Source organism: Atractosteus spatula, chromosome 25, assembly GCF_055471065.1.
Source record: "Atractosteus spatula isolate fAtrSpa1 chromosome 25, fAtrSpa1.hap1, whole genome shotgun sequence".
Classification (NCBI taxonomy): Eukaryota; Metazoa; Chordata; class Actinopteri; order Semionotiformes; family Lepisosteidae; genus Atractosteus; species Atractosteus spatula.
This window is the reverse complement of record NC_142730.1, coordinates 9,317,408-9,327,872: the sequence shown is the minus strand read 5'-3', so window position 1 is coordinate 9,327,872 and position 10,465 is coordinate 9,317,408. Positions and strand designations below refer to the sequence as shown.

Sequence of the window (10,465 nt, the reverse complement as noted above, 5' to 3'; positions counted from 1 at the left end):
AGCTGCAGAAATACCTGGAGGCCGGCAGACACACTGGACTTTGCAAGTGAACAAATTATTTGTTTAATCAATACATTTCACAAGTGATCGCACTCTTTGGAAACTGAGACACATAAAAAGAAGTGAGGACTGCAGTAGCAGAATTTTTCTAATTCAGGGTCACGGGGGAGCCGGAGTCTATCCCAGCAAGCTGTCACGCCCTCTGCAGCCAGAGGGCGCTCCTTCTCTGTCCTGTCCCTAGTTTCCGGTCTGCTGTCCTTCCTGTCCCTCTCTTTCCCTTGGGCTATATATTTCCGGGTCTTGCACTCTGTCCTCGCTCAGCATTGACGTTCGGATGTCCTGAGACCCGCCTAGCACCAGGGCACCCCACGTCCACTCCCTGAGGGCATAGGTTTCTATTCGGCATTCCTGATCTCTTTGCACTATGAGCCCGGGCCTTTTTCCCGTCTCGCCGCTACGCATATGGGTCTTTTTCCGCTCTCCTGCTCCCCACGGTTAGTCCCTTTGGACGTCTGTGACACAAGCAACAGGCGCCAGGCAGGGTACACCATGGATGGGACACCAGTCCAACACAGGGCAGACACACACACACCTGGGCCAATTGCCAATTTCCCCAGAAACCAATCGACCCACCAGCATGTCTTTGGACTGTGGGAGGAAACTGGAGCACCCTGAGGAAACCCACATGCATGTGGGAACATGCAAACTCCACACAGACAGAACACGGGGCCCAGGCAGTGCGAGGCTAACCACTGTGCCACCGTGCTGCCCGGAGTCAGAAATGCCTGTTTGAAATCGGACACTTTCATGGGTAGGCACAGTTAGCAACCAGATATGACAACCAAACCGTCAGCACCAGTGTAGCCCCCTCAGACTCCGCAATGGCACTGGACAGGAAGCAACGTACTATCCCTGAGACAGAGCGCTACCGGCTACTCCGCAACTCCTTCCTGAGCCAGCGAATTCGTTACAGTTGACTCACAATGAATAATTTAAAGTAACATATCTCCTGCAAACGCCCACTTTTCACCGCATGAAGGAGTCGCTCTTTTCCTTTTGCACAATCACGTTTGAGCGTCTCTGGAAATAACCTTGAGGGGGTTTAGCGTGTGAGCTGTGGTTTAATAAACGTTGCAACAGGTATCGCTGAAGTCACGAATAGTATTAATCTTACCCGATAAGATCAGATCACTTTATGGTCCCTATACAATCTCTTGCATTAGGAATCTGTCTTTTCACAGACCCCAGCTTGCTCTCCATGAGACACACTGACAGGGAGAGAAGCTGGGGGTCAGAGCGCAGGGTCAGCCATTTATACGGCACCCCTGGAGCAGTTGGGGTGAAGGGGCTTGCTCAGGGGCTCAACAGAGTAGGATTCCTCTGCTGGATTTGAACCAGCAACCTTCCAGCCACAGGTGCAGATCCTGAGCCACAGAGTCACCGATTAAAACTCTTTCATGAGGGATTCCTCACATGTACAGAATGCCTCGGGTTATCCGTACAGTCCGCGACATGGCGTTTTTAAGACTGAAGAGGAGGGACCCTCCCCTGAAATCTGAGTATTAGGTGAATTAATACACAATCAACACACACACACACACACACGGGAACTGTTATTTGTAATCTAATCCTTTTTACATAAATTACAGTTCAGAACAAAACCGGTCAGACGAGTTTATTTTCACTCCCCTGCAGCAAAAAAAAAAAAACGAACAAGAAATGGAAAGAAAAGCTTAAATGCTGCGATCCTGTGAATTCCTCTAATTCAACGGCACTGCTGAACGCTGAGGTGAAACTTAATTTGCGGGCGCAAGATAAATAACTGTAGTTCATCCACGCCGCCAGTCGTCAGTGTTTGCTGTGAGGGCCACATGCTCATTGGCTCGGAGGGTTTTTTTTTCTGATAACGCCGCTGTATCGGCAAGAGGGCGACTGCAGAGACAGCTGCCTGCTTGCCTCCCTCCCTCCCTGTCGCCGTGGTCGGGGCAGAGACGTCTCTGCCGCCTCGGAAGCTACACCGGCTCTTGAGATCCCCCCCCCCCCCAGCACAGAAAGCCCGGACTGCGGAGACACGGGTGGATAAGGGCGTCGCAAACATGCAAGGAGCCCACGAAGAGCACGACCCAAGCCGCTGAGAGGATGTCCCCCGCAGAGAGCAGTCGCAGCGGCCAGCACGGTTCAAGCGGTAAGAGGAGCTCGCTGCTCCCGGCTCGGTGCGCGGCGCCCGGCTGCTCTCCGCGCCGGCTGCGCTGAGGCTAAGCAGGTGTAGAGGGGGCTATTGGGGCAGGTAACGGGCTGACCCCTTCCCCCTCCCCAAAAAAACCCCAACAAGCTGGGCTTTTTATTGATCTGCGCTGTGCAGTCGGTGAAAATGCCCCTGCTGTTGCGCCCCCTGCTTGCTCTGTAGCCGGGCAGCGCCGGGGGTCTGACCGTCTCCACACCGGGGGGAGTGGGCGGCTGTGCGCCTCGTATTTTCGTCGGAGACGGAGTAGCCAAGGGAGAAAAAAAACCATCGCGAATAACGGTTTTCTCTAGGGAATCACGGTCCTGCGTTTTCCGCCACCGACAGGTGATCGAGCACCGTGGAAAAGCAGGAGAAACGCGGAGCTGTGCTCGGCAAGGGCAGGATATTGACTTCATTATGTGAACGGTGCTCTGTAACATTGTTTACAATCATTAAAACTGCCATTTTCACTTCCACGGCGATGTCGAACAACAGTAATGTCTAGAAAGCTCGCAAGAAGACAACACGACGCTGATAAGTGTGGAACAGCAAAAGATATATAGGTCATATTTTTATTTACAGACGCTGAAGAACACGAGTGTTTCGTCAGCGTCGCAATAACTGGCGTATTAAAAGTCCAGTTGGGGGGGGGGGGGAAGTCCAGTTGTGGTCTCATTTCTGCAGGGCGGCGAAAGACGTACTGTCTATCCTATTGGATGTGAGTGGAAATCTTACAGACGAAGGGCGCTTTAAAGATGTTATTATAGGCATAGACGCGTTTCGCAGACCGGCGACGGCGCCGTCCATCACCGCGCTGCCCCTCACCTGCAGATGAGAGCGCACATCTGCGTGAATTTCGGGCTTTCAGCGTTAAAAACAACCGCTGACAGGGCCCGGCCTCTCTTAATCGTCTGCGTGAGATTTCTGGGGCTTTCTAGTTGCCCCATTAACACTGCTGCCCTGCGTTAGCTTTTTAAAAAGGGGGGCGAGAGTCGCAATTCGGGGGTGGGGGCCGCCCAGTGATTTCCCGCCGTGTCTGTCTCTACCGGGGTTTTGCCGCAGCGGCACCTGTTCTTGAATATTCGACCTCCAGAGCGATTTACCGGCGCGGACATGCTGTGCGCTTGGCTTCCAGGTGTCCTTAGGAAAGGGGAAGCGTGAAAGACAGACGTCCTTCACGGCGCCTTCAGGTGTCGGCACGTCCTAGCTAGACTGCAGCTGTCGGGTAGCGGTACACAGGAACAAGTAATACTGTAGGTTTATTCCATAGCTAATAGCTGTACACAGTACCATTCCTCTTTTTCTGCAACCCAAGAACCTGTATGTTCAGGGGTGTGGGGTAAAATAATAATAAAAAAGGCTCTGCCTTCCAGCAAAATCCCGGCTGTCCTTGGCTCCAGGTTCCTCAAAGATTTTTCCTCCCTCTGAGCTGGCCAGAGGCATTTTGAGGAACCAGTTTCGTTTTTCTTTCTGGGGTTGGAGCGGCTGTTGGGCGAGCGTGCCTCGACTGTGTGAAAGGGTTTGGTAATAAGCTGACATTAAAAAAATAAAACTAGAAATAAAAGCAGGAAGTGGCACGCTCCACAGAAATAAAGGGAGGGGTGGAAGTCCCCAGTCCCTCACCTTTTCAATGAGCTGAATGGAGCCTTTATGTGTTTGACGCTCACAAGGAGGAACAGCGACAGACCGTCCAGCTTTCTCAATCGAGAGCTGTTCAGAAACTGGAAGTGTCGTTAGGGAGCAGAGAGGGGAGGCCCTGTGTTGTGGGGCTGTGAGCGCCATGTCCAGGGTAGACTTGTACCCCCACTCTATAGCGGGGATCCCCAGCCCTGGTCTTGGGGAGCCCCTGACCAGCAGATACCCGTGTTCAAGGCCACCAGTAAAATGCCAGTTACTAAAGATCTCAGACTGTTTTGCTGGGATCAGTTAAGCAAGCAGTTTGCCAAGCTAAGCAGTTTGAGGGATTGTTAAGATGTCTTCAACCCTCAAATCTCTTAATTACGATGCTGCCGGTCATTAAAAACGGGCTCAGTGGATTAGGGCTCTCCAGGCCCAGGCTGGGAGACCCCCAGGTCTGTATGTGCCCAGCAGGAGCAGACTGGGATCTAGTGGTGTCTGAATAGAGCGGAGGAGCTTTGGGGAGAGAGCGTGTTGTCGTGTTGCTGTGTGGTAGGGTTGTTCCAGCAGGGGTCAGAGGTCAGAGTGCGAAGGGGATGGATCTCAGCAGCAGTGCAGGATGGAGACTTTGAACTGAAACCAAACAGAGTGGGCTTTGGAGAAACCAAAACAGGATTCAGACTCGGGATAAGTGGAAGTGCATTTAACACCGAACTCGGGGGGGCACCGCTTTACACAGAGAGTGGTGGGAGTGTGGAACGAGCTGCCCAGCCATGCTGTTGAAGCCGATACCCTGGCTTCTCCCAAGACGCAGCTGGATGAGGATCTTCTGTTAGATTAGGAGCAGGTAACAGTTTATCCCACGCTGAAAGGAAAAGAAAAGAGGCTCAACATTTCGGCCGTGGAGCCTTCTTCAGGTGTGAAAACAAGATGCCGGCACACGTGGAGAAGGCTTCACAGCCGAAATGTTGTCTCTTTTCTTTTCCTTTCAGCATTAAACAAATCTTTGCCTGTTTCCTTGCAGCTCCCTGCTCAGACTTCGTCAGATAAATTAGCTATTAAACTACAGTTGGGCTGCATGGCCTCCTGTCTAAGTGAGGTAGAAGGGTCCTGAGACGGGTCAGGGACATGGTCCCACAAGTCCTGGTAGTAGTGGTTGAAGAATTGAACAGGGAAGAGACAGCAATGGAGCTCAGCCTGCTGTAGGTGCCCCAATCCAGCATGGTTTACTGAAACACTACGCTCACACACTCTGTGCTCCAGAGGGGCAGTGTGTGTCTCAGCCTCACTGAAACACTGCGCTCAGATGGCCGTCCTGCAGGTGCGCTCTGTACTCCCGGTGTTTACAGCAGAGGTGTTGCAGGCGATGGGGTTATATTTATCCAGCAGATCCACGCGCGCGCTCCTGCTGGCTCAGCTGAACTTGGCTCGCGCTCAGAATAGCTGCATCCCTTTCTCTGTGCTGCTCCAACCCCCCTCTCTCTCCTTCATCTCCAGTCTGTGGCACTCTGTTCCTGCCTCTCTCTTCTCCTCTCTGTCCTCCGCTCTCTCCAGTCCTCCCCCCGGCCTCCTCTCCTCCACTGTCCCCTGTCCCTTTCTGCCTCTTCTCTCTTTCTTTGTACCCCCTCTTTCCTCCCTCCTCCTCCTCCTCTCTCTTCCTGCCTCAGATCCTGCCTGCGGGCTCTCTGCTCCTCTGCCTGTTTCTCCCTCTCTCCTCTGCCCTGCTCTTGTCCTGAGAAACTCACCACAGGACCAGCCTGAATTCACCCCCCCCAGGCCTCTGGGTCATTCTGCAAATGCCTGAGAGCTCCTGCTGGCTGTAATCTTCCATAGGTGGCACGCCGCAGGATGAAAGATGACAGACAGACAGCAGGAACCGATGATGCATTATTCCCACTCTTGTGTTCCTGGTTTGAGGTTCCTGCCTGTGGACAAAAAAAAAAATCTGAAACGCTTGTTCTGCTGGGTACTCGGAGGTGGAGATTTCAACCAGCAACTTCCTTCACCCTGTGGCTAAAATCTTTCTTCCTTCAAAGCGTGTTCCCGCGGAGAGCAGAGGAGAGGTCAGTCAAGCCGCAGTGGCTACCCCACACAAAAAACTGGAAAAAGAATAGGAGAACCGATCTGTTCCAAACAAGCTCGGAATGGCTACAAAGTTGTGTTACACGATGACAAAGTGACAACTGACAAACCACATGGCAAAAAATATGATAAATAAAATAAATGAGATTTTATTGACCTTTATTGAAGTTGGAATTATGGGCCGTCCAGCTAACGGTAAGCACTGAGGGTGAAGCTCTTCTTTGTGATTCAGAAGACCAAAAAAAGACGTGAAACGTGGGGTCCGGAGGTTCCTCACTGAAGCTAGACGCCAGGGTAGGTGTTTCAGGACGTGCTGAGTCACGATTTAGGTGGCAGTGTGAGAAAAGCCTTCATTTCTGAGAGAACACAGGAAGTGGGACAGGAAGTGGTTTGTAGTGCGTCGCCACTGGTCTAAAATGGTCAATGATTGTAAATTCCGTCGAGCACTCGAGCTCGTGTTCACTTGCAGCGAAGTCGATGGTGTAGCTAAAGACGCTTGGCTGGTTTTTCACTGTGGATGCGCTGTTTGTGCTGTGTGGGGGAAAAAAAGAGAGAGAGAGAGAAAGGTCTTTTTACTCGTTTTGGCATGTTTTCTGCTCTGAGTGTGTAGCGAGGTTGAAAAAGTATTGCTGGTTTCACGATAACGTACAGATGAATAAATCTCAGTGGTGTGCCTTTTCTTGAAGGAGATCTGCAGAAGATTAGAGAGGAGCAGCACGAGGTCACTGTTGATGTCGTTTGTTTTTTTCACATCTTGGGGTATTTCTGGAAACCTTTAAGTAGAGACCTCACTCAAAATAGATGTTTCTGTGAGGCGCTGACAGAGAGAGAAGGCAGGGCCACACACACTCTGAAAGCTAAAGGAATAGTCAGCATGTTTCATAGGAAAAGATATGAATGAGAGAAGGCTATTAAGCCTGTCTAGTTTATTATGTTACTACCAGCTAATTGATCTGGAGGTCTCATCCAGATGTTTCTGGAAAAAAAGCTAGGTTATAGGCATTCTACAGTCAGCCTGTTCCACACTCCTGCTGCCCTTGGGGTAAATTGGTGCCTCCTGACCTGACTGGAGGACCTCATCCAGATGTTTCTTGAAAGAAGCTGGGGTATGAACTTCAGCATAGCTTGTTCCACACTCCTCTTCCCAGGTAGTCATCTGTATTCAAGAGGAGAAAGATGTACAGTAGCTCATGTACCCTGTCAGAGTTAGTCAGAGTCCTGCTCAGCCCAGGAATGTACCTGGCTGCTCTTTATTGGATTAATTCCAAAATGGCAACTTTCTCGTTATAAAGTTGCAGTTTCACCACAAGTTAGATAAAAGGAAACGCTACAAATGACAGGAGGGAATTCAGTCACCTTGCTTGCTAGCCAGTCCTTGAAGTATCACAGGAGATCGGCTACAGATGCATGGAGAGGGAAGTTGTTCCAGACACCTGCCACTCTTTGCGTACAGAAGTGTATTGTTTTGAGTCCTGAACGTACTGGATCTTAATTTCCACAGTACTGATCTTTTGTGATGGTCTCCAAACCACGTGGAGCTTGATATGCAGGTTAGAACCTTCATCTCCAACCAGTGTCCAAAAGCAAAGGAGATCGCTTGTGCATGCTGTTCAAATGGACTTTGACATTGTCGCAAACGGCATTGCCAGCTACAGTGACTGACCCACCTCATCAGTGATGGTACGGGGGGCCACAGCAGAATAAGTTGGCTTTGCACGTGCGAGGGCTTCACAAACAGACCCCTGGTCCTGTGCTTGGCCTTGAAGCACAAGCGTGTGAATAATGCACGCAGTTCAGGTCAGTAACTCACTGTTGTCTGAAACCAAGGTGCCTTTCAGAGGCTGTTGACATCGTAGAGTCTCTGTTTTTATAGGAGCGTCCCTTGTAACTCGCGTGTACATTATTGAAAGAAGCATGTATGGAAAATATTGTAAATTTAGTTTACAGCTGGATAGGAGCCTCACCAAGCTTCCAAACGTGTATAGAAACTGGTGGAGATCACATTGATTGCCGCTGGGTTTTAAGGCAGGCTGAATAGTGAAGTCATGTCACTGTGTCATCATGGGGACAGTCCGATGCTGTGAGTCTGTCAGCCCTCACAGCCATAGTGACCGCAAATTAAATCAGAAAACGTCCCCTGTGTGGCTGGTGTTCATCATCAAGTTGAATCTCGGTCTCCAGACCTGGGTCGGGCAGGGAGTTTGTGGTAGGAGCTCAGAAACACCATTCACAAGTGCGCGCTGTGTTATCTGAAGGAGCTGGAGACGTTCGGCATCAGGAACAGTCAAAAGTCGGACTGCGAGCTGCCTGGATGTGTCATTACTGCTGCGTCCTAAAGCAGGAATCTCCAGCCCTGGAGAGCCTCACTCCAGCAGGTGTTGAATGTCACCATTAAAACACCACTTTCTAAAGATGTGGAGAAAAACCATTGTGCTCAAATCAAGCTGATTGATAAATGAAACTGTTCGGAGATCATCTGGGAGCCTTCAGCCATCTGATTGAACAGATTGCATGCTTAATCAATAAAAGCCTCACAGGATTGGTGCTCTCAAAGGTTACAGGAGGCTTCCTTTCATTTTGCAGAGATGTTTAAACTTTAGTCCCAGAGTTTATTTTGGACCGGTGGGTTTTTGAGATCGATTAGCCCTGCTGTTTTCCCTCAATTTCCGCACCAAAAGTGGAATATCCCCTCAAGAGCCTGAATACCTCTGGAGGCTACTGTAGGTACTGGATTGAATCTATACATAGATGGAGACCTTCAGACAAAATCCTTCCTTAAAAGACCCGAAATATTTAAAACCCAGCATTTTCCACCTTCAGCGTCCCTGCCTTTGTCACTCTTCTGTCTGTGGCTCTCTTGCCCAAGCTGCGCTGGTGTAATTTGCGGACGCGTTTTGCGAGCACGCGCCCTGCCCGTACGATATCTGATGGTCTTGTTGGCTGTTCCTTCACGATGCCTCAGTTTTTGCTGGGTCTGTTCCTCATGCAGCTGCCCCATGATTCTCCCTGTGCTCTTCTCTGCACAACGTTGATGACACTGGTACCAGCTGGGCATTTCCCTGTGGTTCTGACGAGAGAACCTGCGAGAGTGGCAGCTCTGCAGTGCTGAGCACCACTTGGTGCCAGGCCTGGGGGTTGGCATATATCCTTGGCAAAATGCCCCCCCCCCACCCCCACTCTCCTGCCCATCTGTAATCAGTCTCAGTAGAATGCCCCCATTCACAGCAGTGCCTATTAAAAAATGCACACTGTCGCTTTTCATGCATTATAATAATAAACTAAAAAGTGCCTTCTTCAAGGTTTTAAAGAGAACTTTTTCCAGAAATGACAAGGTGGCTCGGAAACGTACAGTGTATTAACAGGATTTATGAGCTGACACTCAACTTATTGTAAGCTTACTCATACATTATCTCAAATGGAGTTTGTATACACGCTCACGTGAAATATTTTGGAGAAGCTTTGGTTTTTATTGAGTTTTGTCCTTTCCCTGCAACAGATGCGGAAAATAAGCAGATACACATCCCAGGCATCGTGCTGGAACTGTGTTTGTGACTCTAGGATAGAGCTGTCCAGTCCTGGTCTAGCAGGGCTGGGGTTTCTGCACGTTTTCTAGATATCCTCAAAGCACCAGCCCCTGAAGAAGCTGTCAAGGTGGACCAGTTAAACCAGTAAAGAGCTGGCTGAGCCTGTTCTGAGGTGCTGTGGGATGAAAACACTCCGGCCTGCCAGGAGCAGGGTCAGGGCCAGGACTGGACAGCTCTATCGCGAGATTCCTTCACTGCCACATGGAGTCTGATCGCTGCCCAGAGCCTGAATCTTCTCTCTGTTTTCAGCATGTTTTACTCTGTGGTTGTGAAATGAGGGTGGCACAGTGGCACGGTGTTTAGCATTGCTGCCCTGCAGTGTTGCGGTGCTGTCTGTGTGGAGTTTGGATGTTCCCTCTGTGGTGGTATGAGTGTCCTCCAGGTGCTCCGGTTTCCTCCCGTAGTCTGAAGACATGCTGATGGGTTAAGCAGCCATGTCACCCTGCAGCTCCCAGCTGGCAGCCCCACTGGAGCTCAGAAGGTGGTCGTTAAAAATCCCAGGGTGTTTCTCGAAAAGAGTAGGGGTGTTACCCTGGCATCCTGGCCAAATTTCCTCCTGGCCTTTACCAGTCATGGCCTCCTAATAATCTCTGAACTGGCTTCATCACTCTGCTCTCCTCCCCACTGAGAGCTGGTGTGTGTTGAGTGTACTGGTGCATCATCCAGGTGGGGGATACACACTGGTGGTGGTGGTGGAGGGGATCCCCATGACCTGTAAAGCGCTTTGAGTGGAGTGTCCAGAACAGCGCTATAGAAGTATGAGGAATTATTATTCTTAATTGGCTTCTGTGAAGTTGGCAATGGTGTGAGGTTGTGTGTGCCCCGTGATGAACTGGTGCCCTGTCCAGGGTGTACCCTGCCTTGTGCCCATTGCTTGCTGGGATAGTCTTCTCCTGCCCTGCATGCCAGTATGGGCTGGAGCAGCTAGGGAATGGATGGGGGTTTGTAAAATGCAAAG

The 10,465-nt window shown here is 50.5% G+C and overlaps 1 protein-coding gene across 1 annotated transcript in view; it reads left to right on the top strand.

Moving 5' to 3' along the window:
* The first annotated feature begins 1,916 nt into the window (after positions 1–1,916).
* dennd4b (DENN domain containing 4B) overlaps positions 1,917–10,465 on the top strand; it is a 53,419-nt gene continuing 44,870 nt past the window's right edge. Inside the window, exon 1 of the mRNA XM_088905574.1 lies at positions 1,917–2,185. The gene's annotated coding sequence lies outside the window, so the exon portion shown is untranslated. The remainder of the gene's footprint in view (positions 2,186–10,465) is intronic.